The 16,355-nt window shown below is 35.8% G+C and overlaps 1 protein-coding gene across 2 annotated transcripts in view; it reads right to left on the bottom strand.

Moving 5' to 3' along the window:
* The window catches only part of LOC134751861 (uncharacterized), a 131,752-nt gene that overhangs the window by 52,395 nt on the left and 63,002 nt on the right, over window positions 1–16,355 (bottom strand). Inside the window, exon 1 of one of the 2 annotated variants that reach the window (XM_063687377.1) lies at window positions 13,788–14,154. The exons of the other annotated variant lie outside the window; for it this stretch is intronic. The gene's annotated coding sequence lies outside the window, so the exon portion shown is untranslated. Of the gene's footprint in view, window positions 1–13,787; window positions 14,155–16,355 lie in introns of those variants that run through there. 2 annotated transcript variants of the gene reach the window in all.

The raw sequence follows: 16,355 nt of genomic DNA, 5'->3' as shown, positions 1-16,355 counted from the left end.
AAATGTGCACACATTCAATTATATAAAAGTATATTTTTGCCATTTTTTCGCACGAAATAAATTGATAGAGCCACACTGAGATTTTTGTCTATGTTATTGATGCAAAGTTTATGTATAAAAATTACGTTTTATATCGGTCCAGCCCGTCCACCCAACTTCGAAAAGACTGGTAATATACAAAAATCACAGATCTCGACACATCAGGCGCTCCTCTGAAATTTGGAAGACCGTTAGAAAATATTACCTTTGATTGTTATCGTTATCACGATAACGCTGTCAAGTCCATACCGATAGAAACTTAAACAGACTATAATCCATCAGATCCTATGTCTACGTCTCCGCCAGATGTGCGAGGATACCTCAATAGTCGGCAATTTTTTATTGGTTTTTAAAAAACACATCCCCTCACTAAGGGAATGCTCCCGGGACTGAGTTTGTATGGCGAGAACCAGTAATTCCCGGTTCCGGTGCTGTATTTGTACAGAAAACGAGTACCGGGACACTGTATAATACGCATCCTCGCACATCTCTGGTGGAAACGCAGCCTAACAGTGAGACTAGGCAGTAATTTAGAAACTATCGGACGAGCGCTAATGGGGCAATTTTTACCTATTACTTTAGAAACTGCCTCATTGACGACATTGACCGATTTCTTGAGTAGTCAATGCGCTTTTTCTACTTTCTTTCGATTTTTCTTTGAGGTGCCCTCATTCTTTTAAAACCGTTTAAATTCGAGTTGGTATTTTACTTTAGGTTAATTTGCCTTCAGGTTGATTAAAGCACTTTTTGTATTCGTGCTAAGATGGGTTCCTATTGTAGAGAAAGTATAACATTCGTATAGGAACCTTATAGGCGCACAGTTTGTCTCATATTAACTTATTATTTTTGAAATTTTTAAGAATCGCTGCATTGTTTTCAAGATTTTGGCTACCGCATACACATCCACTTTCCTATGTCCATATTAAACTTTCTGATTAATTGCGTTCCAAATAGCAGAACTTACATTTCACAGGCGCAATCGCCACTTTTCAAAAAAACACAAAATTAACAATATTTGACAAGAAAAAGACAATAAAATTGAGAAAAGTCGAATATACATTTTAATTACTTTACCCACTATACTATCCTATCTCAGTAAATAATGTAATTATTAAGTAAAATTTATTTGAACTGCAATTTAAAGCTAACAAGACTCACGCAAACAAAGCGTAAAGCATCATTTAGGACCCCGTCGCTGTAACTAACTTTACTAACTGTTCGAGCTGTGAGTATACGGTCGAAGTGAGTTAGACCAACAGAGTGCTATGAGTAATACAAGTTAATTCAGGTTATCGAACTGATATGGCTTAACTCGCGATGAATGGTCGAAACATTAATGGTTTGCAGGAAGGACTTAGTGACCACGCGTAAGAATTATGTTGGATGTTCTTCTCAGGGTGCCCTAGTTGGCCCTTAGACATTGCTTCTTTCTTTTTTAGGGTTCCGTATCAAAAGGCGGGACCCTATTACTAAGACTCCGCTGTACGTCTGTCTGTCACCAGGCTGTATTTCATGAACCGTAATAGCCAGACAGTTGAAATTTTCACAGATGATGTATTTCTGTTGCCGCTATAGCAACAAATACTAAAAAGTACAGAACCCTCGGTGCGCGAGTCCGACTCGCACGTGGCCGGTTTTTTTAACCGACTTCACGATTTCGATGGAGTATATCGATTCTCAATCTCAACCATTGGGGTCTTTTGTTTTTCGTTTTATGTATACTTTTCCTATTTCTGAAATTTTGTAAGATGGACTATAAGATAATACTTTTTTGGTTGAAGTGCTTCACAATCCGTCTCATCCCACTGTTATTTAGGTGAGGATGGGATGATGGGATCTATATATAGGATAAATCGAGGAAACTCTTCATCGATGATTGGTGTGTTTTTTATAGCTGGGTCATTATTTATTGAAAGTTCTTGGTGTGTCGCGACGATGTTTGGAGAACAGAGAGCTCTAGTTCATAGGGTGGGGAGACATACGTTTTATTGTATCTGGATCGTCAAAATTTTAATATCTAACTGATATCTATCACACAACTCTTATTAAGTACATAATGTACGTGGCCGTAGCCCCATGTAAGATTTTCGCTTCGCTCGATCGAGGTATATCAGCCACAAGAAATGCATACAGATCCTTATAAGCCAAAAACTCCCGGCACTCAAAACGGAACAAAAAGCCATCCATACTCGTACTTATCCCACTGTTCCTGGCCGTGTATGCCAGCGGCGGCTGGTGATTCTATATTATGGGTGTTCACTATCACAGTAAAAAACTACACATTGAATTAACCGACACAAAATACAGTCATTGAACTCTCTTATAGAATTTCGCTATTACGAATATCTTGACGACCGATAGACGCTAACTGCAGTTCATTTTACAAATGGATTCTAGGTTGTGAATGTTGTTTTCAAATTTTATGGAAATATGTGCTAAATTGTTAACACATCGGTTTCGGTCCAAGCAAACTCACCGCACAGCCGTCGCCCGGCCCGCCCGCGCCCGCTCCAAACAAGACATACTTAGGTACATACATGTACTTAGGTAGGTAACACGATAAACTAAAACACCTAGTTACTTTTATCACAGCGACATAACACAACCACGGTGTTTTTTCATATTGATCTTATTTAATGACATATAAGTTTTTGTTTTTGACGAACATTGTTACGAAAGTTCAAGGTTTTCCTTTTATATTGAACTCGAGTCGATTTTGTAAACTTTTTTCACATTCTCCCGTTAAATTCATTCATTTTAAACACCTCACAACAAACAAATTATGTGCACTTACTGCTTAAACTCTTGGTTAATTATTTATAATAAAAAAATGCCAAAATTCCATTCACGCGCGTACTTTAAAATTGACTACTAACTAAGGTCTGTTTACAAACAAGTGACAATATGGCGCACACAATGCGCGCGCATTCGACGAGAGGGCGCAAGGTCAAACGGGCTACGGAGCGCCGCTCCAATTTTACCTCTTTCTTCATAGAAAATCTTCTGTTTCACGTGCGGAACTGTAGCGAAACTTCTCTTTCGCTCTCATTGAATTTCCTATTGATTTTATGTACTAAATCTTTTTCATAGGAGCGCAATCCAAAGCGCTCCGCTTCGCGCGTTACCTATGATTCCTATGAAATTATAGGAGTAGGCCGAGTAGTATAGGCCGTCTATAAACTTATAATGAATAAAGGTAATTATTTAATTGGTATTGACTTTTGTACGATAGATCTTAAAGAGTAATATATTAATTAGGCACTATAATTTTATGGGAGTGCACTGCACAAGCGCTCCTTAGAGGAAGCCGCGCCTGGTGTATGCACTGGATCAAGATGGCGGCCGGCGCCGGCGCGGCGCGGTGCGTAAGTTAGAAAACTATGGGAAATTGTCTGTGGTGAGCCAAGCTTTTTAATTATAAACTAGTGGCTCTGTTAGCTAGAACTCGAAAATCCCCATAAAAATAACCTTAACTAAATTTCAGACATTAATAATAAAAAATAATAATAATAATTAAGATAAAAAAATCTTCAGTCTGATCAGACAAATGTAGTGTCCCATATGTACAGACTTCAAATGTTACGCCTTTTCTACTGACAAATTTTATAAATGAGGTTTGTCGAAAAATATTGGCAGGTACCCAAATATCACGTAATTTTGACACAAATGCCAACGATGGTCTTTAAAAAGGCTTTAATAATATTGGTATAGAAATATACCGTGACCAGAAAAACCGTAAAATAAATATTCGCGTCTATAAGCTATGGACAAGGTTACGTTTATTCACAGGTTATGTTGATTTATTTATTTACATAAGTTATCTTTATTTATCCACGTTGAACACTTCAAAGCTTGCGGCGTCTATTCGACTATCACTAGAACTATGGATGGTATAGAAAGGATGCCAATCTCTTATGGCAGAATTGTTGCAAAAGTGACCGCTTTCAGCTTTAAATAATAGTTCCTAATTTTTCCGGTGGCGCTAGTTAGGCTCTGGGACATGAGTATAACATGAACCATATAAGGCAACAAACAACCCGACCAAATTACGTAGGTTGTTTTTGGTAGTATTTCGGTGTATGGTGGCGCCGCCTTATTACTGTTTTTTGATGGACACTTTTCATACATGAAGATTTGGCTCCTTTATATAGTCTCCATGACTAGAACTAAGGCATAGTGACATTTCATCGATATTTTTTAAATTCCATTTCATCGCTAACGTTTGTTTCTGTTCCGAATGACATAAGGTTTGCGCGCAAAAATAAAATCGCGATGACTGTATTGTTTTTAAAGGTTATGGTATCATTTTAGCACACTCTCAACTTCTTATTCTCGTGAGAGTTTTTATTAAAAAGAAATCTTTATTTCAATACCGTTAAGGTTGATTTTACTGTTACATAAAGACAATGGTTGCGCAAATGGAAGATGACCGAATAGATTTATCTTTTCATCAGTACACTTGTTTTAAACCATGTTGGGTGTTATTACATAAAGTTAAATGCCATCTGATTTAACCATTGTTAATAATAAAATGTTACAGTGTTGCTTACAATATTGGCAGCATCGGTAAGTATCAGACGAATAAGCCTGTGGTTTTCAAACATTTTCACGATCCAACCCCCTTGTCATGAGAAACAAATTTGCGACCCCCCCGCGGGCATATCTTTTTTTTGTTTCTTCTTCTTTTTTAATTTGCATTATTTGCGAGCTCTCGCTAGCCATAGGAGATTCGCGAAACCGCGATCCACAGACAGAAAAATAGTATTTAATTGATCTAGTGCCCTAGAGTCCAGTCTTTCCTATACCTAGTTTTGCCTTAAGTAGGTACTTACACAGCAATTAAACATTTTGCATGTCAAAGCCCAGTTCTAGATCTAGAGAACTGGTTTTCGCGAGATCGCATTATAAACAATCTCGATGTTTTCATAATTATGCAGCTGGCCGCTGTCGGGGACTGTCGATAAATATTCATCGGACCTTGGCTCTACTATTACTGTTACACTATGGCTCTAGAAATTCTTAAGTAGGTAGCCCCCACAACGCAAAATTCCACTTCTCCACCATCCCACTCCACTTCACCAGTGGTTTGTTATAATTCTTTTTCTACTCCAGAACTCTTATGACTGCCAGTGAGATCTAAAATTCTAAATCAAATAAGAAGTGCGGCGCGCGGGGCCCCGGCGCAATGTTCTTACGATCATAACAGCAGTGTTCTTAGGATTATTCATACAATATTATGCAACTATTGTTTTTTTTATTCTGACTTCTAAGCAAAGATCTACAAACAATTATTTACTTTGATTTTATTTATAGGTGTTTGCTGCTGTCTTAAAAAATATATTGTTAGATTTGTTAGTTACATAATTAGGCCTTAAAATTCCCGAGAATTCTCAACTTCGTTTCGTTTTATAACTTCGGCCCTTGAATTTTAAGAACCCTTATATGTACCTGTTGCATAAAACACTATTGCGTATTTATTTTTGCGGTTGGAGGTTGATATGCGTGGGTTTAAAAGGGAATACTTAAAGAGATAATCAGCAGTCTAATAGCAAAATGCGAAATGCGTACCGATCTGTCAGCAGCTATCGGCGTCTGATAAATATTCATGCGCTGGACCTTGGCTTTACTGTTACAGGCTGCATGCTAGAGCGGGTAGAAAGACGATGCAAAATGGTCAATGGATAAAATTTGCCTTTTAAAGAAAAACCGACTTGAAAAAGACAAAATAAAAAAACTGGATTTGACAAAAATAGGACCAACTTGGACTATACTCGTATATGAACAAAAATGAATTTTCGAGACGGAGTTCTGAGGTAATGGTTTAAACATACCAAAAATGCGGTGGAGTTTATTTTCAGCCGGTTAAAATGGCATAAAATGTAAACAAATATGTCTGTCATTTGACATAGAACCTATTTTTAACCGAGTTTGTGTTCTACATACATAGTTTCTTCGTTTAACACAATTGTGTTTTTTAAACTGTGGGTTGCAACCCCTAACCCCTAAAAGGGTTACAAGGTGCTACAGAGTACAGACGGGTCGCGGGGTTTCATTTGATACGGAACGATGTAAAACGTCCTTACGTGCTTTCCATGCTAGCGGAAAGAAAGTTTCTTAGTGTATTTTTATTAGTTTCATAATGAGTCTCGTCGTTATTTATATATATATTATATATAGTATATATGTATATTATATTTGTATATATGTGATTATATGTTATTTTTATTTTATTTTTGCTGTTGTATTTGTAGCACCGCCCACAATTTCTCTGCTTAGCCTTAAGGTTGACTGGTAGAGAATGCCTTATGGCATTAAGTCCGCCTTTTGTACTGTAAGGTTTTCTTTTGTGCAATAAAGATTAAATAAATAAATAAAAAAGATGATGAGAAAATTTGTTGTGTTATCTTCATTAAAATGTTTTGTGTTTGTGCACGTACTAATTCGTAATTTGGAACTAAACGTATGCTGTCCCATATTAACTAGCATTATCATACTCATTTGCTATGATAAAAGCAAAATCCATGAAACTCTTTAAATATCTAGTCCATTCCACCGTCTATTTTTCGTGAGCAATAATAATAAAGATTTTGTTAACGGCTAACATTTCTAAGTCACACCACATTAAACAATGCATTTGACAGTAGTTATCATCATTTGATGCATATATTTACTGGCTGAATTTAATTCCTAAATTAACCCAAAAACTTTCTGGCGCGAGTTTTACAAAGTTACATTTTCAGATAAAAATGCCGCAGTCGGAATATATTCTCTCGATTTTTCGTCTTTCTTAACCTTAACATAAGTACCAAAATCGTATACATCAATTATAATTCTCAATTTTTCTATCGCTAAATATAACTTGGTAATGTAGTATGGAAGGTCACGATACTAAAAACCATGTCAAGTATCGAACTGGTGTTGTTAACTGTTTTTAGTATAAGAAGAGATTTACGCAATAACATTAATTATAATCATCACCTTGACACGATCACGATCATAGATTGTTTACCGTTAAATTTACATTTTAATTGCTCATGAGTATCTGACGGAAACATTTAAAAAACTGTACGTAAAAAATCGACGTTCACATGTTTTTTGCTCGATTGAGCAACAGAAATCAAAATACACAAATTTGAATTTAAAGTGGCAAACCAATTTACAGTAGAATAAAAAACTATATAATCCTTCTTTATTATAGGTACTAAGTACTGAACATAACTCCACTGACAAGCGGCTCTCTGGATAATATGCAGTTTGTCCAGCGAGCAAAGCCGTCTTAAACTATGCTGGGGGCGCTGGGGCCCTTGGGCACTCAAGAATTTGGGGCCGTTTTGGAAAGTAAAGAAAGCGAATTAAGTAAACTAACATTATATCATTTAAAACTTTCGCGTTTTGAACACATATTAAATCACATTTACAACCGACACGTCGGTAAATAACGGTAACAAAATAAATTCGCGATAGACCCGATTGTATATAAATGTGATTTAATAAACTAACATTTTTTTATTAAGGATCTTCTATTTATTATGGGCAAAGAGGATATAATAAGATAGAGCGGTACTGTCATAGTAGATTTTGTAACCACAGTAAATTCACTGCCATCTATCGACACACCTTAAAACTAAAAATGAAGATTTATAAAAATACGATAAAATGTATTTAAATATGGATAAATGTTTTTTTTTATTTGCATTAATTATTTTTATGATTTTGACCCATGTTCTTCCACTGATATGCGTTTAAATTGTTAAATAACAAACGAAACCGTCAACGCCATCTATACGACAGTAGGCCAAAGCTAGTAGCGCCCTCTGATCGCGAATCAAATTTTCTTGATTTTCGAGGCACGTTTTTTCCATTACGGAGTTGGTGTCTGAGTGGCCCTGTGTGTCCTTATGGTAAAGACGGTACTGCCAGCGAGTCGTGTCACAATCACAAGCTGTTTTTTTTTTAATTCTTTAAACGGCTTTTTAATTTTGCTTATCAAAAAAGCTGTAATTTCAAGCTTTAATTTCTCTCCCTAGATGTAGAATCTGGCCTGCAAGTTGTGTCCCAGTTTTTTTTAATTTACCGCCTTCAAACTTTGACACGACTTGCAAGCCAGACTACATTTCTATAAAACACAGATACCTAGTACCTACCTCCGTATGTTTACTAAATGATTCATACCTAGACGTGGGAAGTGAATTTGATGACTTTTAAATGATGATAGGTAGGCTTTATCTCGTTGACGTAAGGCTTATAAAAGGTCAATTAATCGTGTTAACGATCTTAGCTCACATCCATTACCAACTCCAACTTTATTGTTATGATGATAGAGTTCAATTAAGCGTGTCAAAGGTTTTATGTGCAACGGATATAAGATAGTGCAGTGATTTTAATGTCATCGTACGTTATAGTAGGTGTTGTATGTGGTTTTACATGTACATATGTTTACTGTAGATACAAACACTTAATTATTATTTAAAAGAAACTAGAATAATTTGATCAGATTGCTATCGTCATCTCTCTTAGCGTTTTTCAGTATATAGGTCGCGAATTTCCTGGAAGAAACCGGGGGATGAAAAATCTTTAACTAAAAATAAGACAAGTTACAGATGGCTGTGGAATGCCGTGGTTTTCCCGAGGGGCTACAGTATGGGGTTCTTCAAAAAAGGAGTGTACAGGTTTTTAAAGGGTCGGCAACGCGCTCGTAATATCTCCGGTGTTGCAGGCGTCCATAGGCACGGTAACTGCTTACCATAAGGCGGGCCGTATGCTTGATTGCCACCGACGTGGTATAAAAAAAATAAGTTACTAAGGGTAGGGGGCGCGAGATATTTTTCATTGCAAGGGGGGTTCACGAAAAAGTGTCTCATTCCAAGGAGGTCATGTCATGAAAAAGTTTGAACAACACTGTATTAACCTAATTAATTAAAAAAAATAAGTTTTGGAGCCCCTGGACTAAAAGTATATGTGATCATGTGTGACACAGACATATTAAATATATTAATAACGGGTCACTCACGTGTTTTAAGTCGAAAACCGTCCGAGTCCGTCACCGTCGACGCAAGCTCCTGATGACGCTCCTCGGTACGGAGTGAAACATGTCGAGCGTTTTCGACTTAAAACACGTGAGTGACCCGTTATTAATATATTTAATGTGATCATGTGTTTTGTGTAATGTTTCTTAAGTTTCTTTTTATATTCTTTCTTTAGATGAACCTTCGTTTCGTTGTGCGTAACTCTTATTAGAACAAGACCTAATTATTATTATGTACGATTGCTTGATACATACAATAGCTCTGGTATTGGCGTTTCAAGGAAAAATGACAATAGAATTTTGCCGCAGTGACCCATTTGTAAACAAAATTTGTACAGAAGCTAACTTGTTCCATAAAGTAAGGTCACTTCTTTTAGTAAACTTTTGGTCTGGCCTCCTCACATTTGTGAGAAGGCTTGGGTTATAGTCCCCACACCTTTGAATTTCTTCGCAGATGTATGCAGGTTTCCTCCCGATGTTTTCCTTCACCGAAAAGCTAGTGGCAAATATCAAAAGATATTCCGTACACAAGTTCCGAAAAACTCGTTATTATGAGCCAGAGTTTGCACCCGCGACCTCCGGATTGAAAGTCGGACGTCAAATCCGCTCGGCCACGCTTAACTTTACCTTTACCATGAGTTTTACGCGGCCCTAAACGCTAATGAGTTAGTTTACGCAGTTGCTAGCGAATACGTCAGTGTCAAACTCGTGGTAAGGATACTTAATTCCAAAGAAAATTACACATTGTGCAAATACTTTCTTCTAGACTTGCAATATTAGCAAACATAATAATTGGCACTAGGAAGCCTTCCTCATGGTATTGTTTGCGTTGCGTCACAGCCCCGGGCGGGCGCCTGGGTGGCCATTTTGAAATGAGCAGATCGGGTCAGGGAGAATAGATAAAGGTACAGTCGTGTAAGATACATCGGATTACTTTGGTTATTATATAAGCTTTCAAGAAGAATCTACTTTCATAAGTGAGTGTATTCCACTGAGGCTACAGAATAAATAGTAGTACTAAGGTACAGAAGATTCACTCTCTAACAAAACGCGTCTAATACGACAGATATATTACAGCGTCCGTTCCGTAGCGGTGCGCAGCAATTACTATGGCTAAACCCCAGAATTGGGGGCGGCCGTATGTACTTGTAGCGGCGCGACGAAATCGCGGAGTGAGTGACGCCTGCTGAGGCTGAGATGTGCGGGAATCAACCAATAGAATTGGTAGTAATCCAGCGGAGCGGAGAAGAGAACCAATGCTAATAATGCTACTGGTTGATTCCCGCACTTCTCCTCTCATCTCCGTCTCGGTAGAACGGCAGCCTTAAGGCAAGTGTACGGAAAGTACCCAATTACAGTTTGGTATAATAAATAAATAAAATAAAAAGCCTTTTTATTCCTTAACCACTTAAATATACAAATTATTTCTAAACTAAATACTATTTGTTACTAATCTAGTAAAGTGTTAGGACCCCTTCCGGGTATAGGCCTCCTCCAACCTCTTCCACCGTTCTCGGTCTTGTGCCTCTGTGAGCCAGTTGCTCGACACTCTCTCTAAATCGTCTGCCCAGCGGGCGCGGGGACGCCCAGCTCCTCGTTTCCCACTTGGTCCCGTCCAAGTAGTTACTCGTTTTGTCCATTTTTCATCTAGCATCCTCGCGATGTGACCTGCCCACTGCCATTTGAGTCTTAGTGAGTGCTCAGTTTGGTATACGAAATCTTAATTTAACCATTAGGCCCCATTCGCACGAGAGCTTAAAAAGCGTAGCGTGTGCGACGCACCCATAAGTAAGAGCGAGAAAGAAACTTTCAACGCTTTTTAAACTCTCGTGCGAATGGGGCCTTACAGTCGACGAGTAGAAAAATATATTTTCAAGTTTTATCGATATCGATATTCAATGTTCTTTTTATGACATTTCATTTTATGACTGTCAATCAAAACTTTATGTATATAGAAAAATGAATTCACTTTCTATTCACGAAGAGGTTTTAACGTGATTAAGTTGTAAGTACTTATACTCTCTATTCTGACATAAACATAATTATTTCATGATTTTATCACTCCATGAGAACCAAGAATGTTATTAATTTCATAGCACAGACGTGATAGTATAACGTGGTATCAAGCACGCGCCACAGACAACAATGGCGTGGAAGTTTTTTTTTTAAATTTTTAATATAGGCAAAGACGTAGTTTTTCTGCCAACGTTGCGGTTGCATTACGTGTGTTCTAAGTATAGAAGAAGTGTTTGTTTTAATTATGTGGACGAGTCCTACTAACTTATTTTATTAATTAATATTACAAAATGCTAATTGCTAATATAATTGGCAATTTTCCTTTTTTCGCATAGCAAATAATTATAAAATGTAATTTCACTCTGATTATGATTCACTAAGTAGAGGAGGGAAAGAGCGACATTTAAAGTTATTGAATTCTGTTAGAAACTAAATTGTGTTCAGAAAATTTGTTTATATTAACCACATTATTAGTGTAGTAATAGTACAGGCAAATTAAAAAAACATACAGAAAGGGAATAATAGTGCCAGTGCCTAATGTGGTTGACAAATCACGTACGTATGTACCTATTGATATTTATATTAATTTCCTAGCAACAGTTATTATGAATCTACTTTTTATTTGTACATTTAAAATAACGAATATAAAAACTAAGTATAATAAGACAATATTTTTAAGTATTTTTAGGATCAAGCGATTTTTGTTTGGGCCATAAATCTGTGTTAACATGTAACATATCATTTCCGATACCATACCCATATATATCATACCGATTTCCGTAAGTTTGCTTATCGCACTATTAGTCATCAGACCTTACCAAAATAAACAAATCATAGGATATCAGCTACCGGATTTATGTATACCTACATACATATATACCTGTTAAACTAAACATGTATGTGTTATCATTATCAACATTTGTAATTGATTCATGAATTTCATGATACAGATACAAATACAAACTCTTTATACAGTCGAAGGCAAAAATATCGATCCAGACAAATGGCTCAAAAATATGTGATTACGACTTTATTGTCTAAGTCTAAGGTGTAAGAGCGTACACATATTTTTTTAACTTTGGGAATGTATATATATTTATGCCCTTGCTTGACTGTACACCTCAATATAAAAAAAAATGAAAACAGCAACACAAGTAGAGGTAAACAACAGGCGGTCTTAATCGCTAAAAAGCGATATCTTCCAGACGATCTTTAGGCAGCTTCGAAATGTTAAACTCCAAACAAGGTGTATTTTGGTAATTTCGACTAATTCAAAATAAATCATCTGTTCTCGGTATCAACCGACAATCTGAAGTATTAAATTACCAGAAATTTTGTATTATTTTTATTATTTCTGGTTTTCTTCATTATTTCTGTTTTCCTGTTGTATTTAATACTAATATTGTATTTTCCTTATAATATTTCTTTTTTTTTTCGATCTACTTATAAAATAAAACTCCAATGACGAATCTTCAAGCCACTGTTATTTACCACAAACTACTGTTAAGCGTGTATTAGTCATTGTCATGGGAACCACAGCGTAATCTCGAAGACAAACAAAGAAGCAAGCAGGAAGTCACACATGTTATGTCACCACAACTGCTTTTAAGACGAATAAGGGCATAATTACGATCTTGAATGATGTTAACTTAAGCTGTTGTTCAATTGAAATGAGATATAACAAAAACAGCTGTATATACAATTATACATACATATGTATAATGGTTGAAATTATTAGAGTAGATTATTGACCATAATTTACCGGCAAGGAGATAAACATAGCAATGACATGACTGAACATTTGTAAAAAGTAATTTAATTTCTATGACATAAGTGTATAAAATAAAATTGCCAGTCGTGTGTTGTGAAATGATATGTGACAACTTTTTACTTTTTGCCTTTTTATCTCTTAATCCATAAATAAGATAAATATTATGTAATTTTCCACGTTACTTTACATAAAATAACAATAACAAGGATACATACATCTTGCACTTAAAATACCAAAATGATTTTAGTGTTTAAAACAAATTAGGTAACCTACCTATGCTTACCTACTATACTGTTTCTAATGTGTGATTTATGTTATACGTTTTTTTTACCATTTCTTAATATAAACTATGACACCATTGTAGTGTCAGCGGTACCTACTTTACTATTATATTGTAGTAAGTAAACACGTCACACACTAAGAATCGATTCCTTTAAAGCGATAATTACCCCTTTGTATAGATTTACTATGTAGGTAACAAAAACAATAGACAATAAAGACCTATTTTAACGTGACTTTTGTACAGGTATCAATTACCTTTTCAAAACAACAGAATTGTACTAAAAAGATAAACTAAGCACTACCTCTAAAGATAAAGATAGTGATAACAAGAACCAGTCATTTACTAAACTACTTAATTGCCACTTTAACGGCTACTGTTCGTTTTTGACATTTCGGCTCTAACATTATTATTTATTTATTTTTAGTCTTATAAACAATCAAAAGTGAAGACGAAATTACGTTTCATATTCAAAGAAATGTTTGTCACAATTCAGGTAAGTATTGAAATACTTGATACTGGTTTTCCCCACTTGTGCTCTATAAAAACCGTTAGGAGTAACGGAAGGGTATTTACGCAAAAACATTTGTACATACATCGTTTTACTGTATATTTCCAACAAAATCTTCCTACAAATGAATCATCTTAATACTCACCGTTAACATCATTTTAAAACTTCTAAACACTTTACTAATAAAGTAATAAACAACACTTTTATTCAAATTGATTAAACTTAACACAACGCACTTGTCACAGTTACCATCACAAGCTGTATGTCTCAAAATGCACGCCACATTTCGAATTAAAAAGTAAAAAAACAAACATAAATTTAAAAAAGAACAATAATAGTGATGTGACACTGTCGCTGGTCTAAACGTAACTGGCTGGTGAATCACAAGCAAAATACTACCAATTAAACGACAACACCATTTGCGATCAATGAATTACATTCGCGTACGATATTGAGCCTTATTTCTCCGTAATAGGGAAATAGAACAAGTAAAGAACTAAAGGCTAGATGCAAATGTAAATTGGTAGATAACTATGACGTGTTTCTGAATGAATTATAAAGTGCAAGAATTCATGGTTAAACGCTTATACTCGTAGATGGAGTTTGTTTGTAAAGCTGTTTATTATAAACTTGTACCTGTAATTGGGATAATAAATAACATTACTTTATTACTACTTGATCTATAACAACCAGGTTTGTGTTAAACCCTGTTTATTTATTTTCAGCAGTTAATAATTAACGTGAATAAATTCACATCCGATTTAATCCGAATTCAGAATGTCAGTGCTAAAAAATCTGTCAATTCTATCTGACAGTTTAGGTCACAAGTTGCATGGATTCTGGTATATTCGATGACGGCTCATTTTTATAATGGAGTACCTATACCTAGTTGTCACGTTCAATATTTATTTTCCAGACATTTTTAGAAGTTTAGCACATTAATTTATTTAGAAATGTAACATTTAAGTTATAAAAATACGGACAATCATAAGTTTTCAATTATGTATATCTTGAATTAAAGCCCAATCTTGAAGGAACTGTCATCTAAGATAAAAGATAATAGTTACTTACGATACAAGTGCGGAAAAGAGGAAATTCGAAACGAGTGGCGATAAATTAAAACACGACCGCAGGGAGTGTTTTAAATCGACACGAGTTGCGAATTGCCTACTCGCACGTGTATCGTACAACGTTTTACAGTACATATGGCCCTTTAAACTTTCGACATATGCACGAAAAGTGCTCTTCTACGCACTAGTGCGAGAAAGTAGCACCATATGTACTGTAAAGATAGTTTATTATTCAAGTAGGCATATTACAATGTGCTTTATTATTATTATTAAAGCCTTTATTATACGAACTGTTGACATTTTATGTAACAATTATTAATATTTATTGTATGTTTCTTCCATATGCATATTCGTAAGGTCTTTTTGACCTAGGCCTCTTCCGAATCGCCTTTTTCTATTATATTTAAGTATTTGTCCAACATTTTTTTCCATTTTTGTCTGTCTGTTGCCATTTCTTTCCAGTTTTTTCCTATTGTTTCTATTAGGTCTTTTTCCCATCTTGTTTTTGGTTTGCCTTTTTTTCTCTTACCAATCTTTGGATTCCAATTTGTTGCTGTTTTTGTCCATCTGTTATTTTTCATCCTCGCTATGTGCCCTGCCCAATTGTATTTTTGTTTCAGTATATGTATCGCCGCATCTATAAATTTTGTTCTTCTTCTAATTACAATGCGCTTATGAACGTCAAATAAAGCTGGGCCTGTCATAGGGACCATCATTCGAGAGGTATACGATGGCTCTAAAAGCTAGAAAATTATAAGCAGAGATAAATTACAAATTATAAATGTCAGTCAGAAGGTTCGCAAAGCGTAGGATGTCTTCGACCTCTAAGTTCAATTCATTATCGATTAGCCAATAGGTAGTTATTAAGAGGTCACGGCGTATTGTTTATTTATTGTTTGTTTAGCCTTGGCTAGGCGTTGACTGTTAATTAATTTCAGGTGTAACTCCTTTTCTACTTGTCTTGGAATGTTAGTTTCTACACTGTTTAGGGTTACGTACCCAAAGGGTAAAAAGTTTTTACTAAAACGGACAGTGGAGTCTTAGTAGCAGGGTCCCGCCCTGTTACTAAAACTTCACTGTCCGTCTGTCTGTCACTAGGCTGTATCTCATGAACCGTTAAAATTTTCACAGATGTATTGCCGCTATAACAACAAATACTAAAACCGGCCAAGTGCGAGTCGGACTCGGGCACGAAGGGTTTCGTACCATTACGCAAAAAACGGCAAAAAAATCACGTGTTGTACGGGAGATATTTATTTTATTCTGTTTTTAGTATTTGTTGTTATAGCGGCAACAGAAATACATTATCTGTGAAAATTTCAACTGTCTAGCTATCACGGTTCATGAGATACAACCTGGTGACAGACGGACAGACAGACAGCGAAGTCTTAGTAATAGGGTCCCGTTTTTACCCTTTGGGTACGGAACCCTAAAAAGTACGAAACCCTCGGTGGGCGAGTCCGACTCGCACTTGTCCGGTTTTTAAAATTCAATAGTACTTATTTTTCTTTGCAATCGTCAACTGTACTTTACTGCACCGCACTGCAAGATACGATTTGCTGATTTCATTGATATATGTATTTTGATCTATTTTTTTTTTTATTATAAGCTGATCGGCGATTGGCCCTAGTCACACCTGATGG

The sequence above is a fragment of the Cydia strobilella genome, chromosome 23 (genome assembly GCF_947568885.1).
Source record: "Cydia strobilella chromosome 23, ilCydStro3.1, whole genome shotgun sequence".
Lineage (NCBI taxonomy): Eukaryota > Metazoa > Arthropoda > Insecta > Lepidoptera > Tortricidae > Cydia > Cydia strobilella.
Note: the sequence above shows the minus strand (reverse complement) of the source record. Positions and strands in the feature narration are given on the sequence as shown.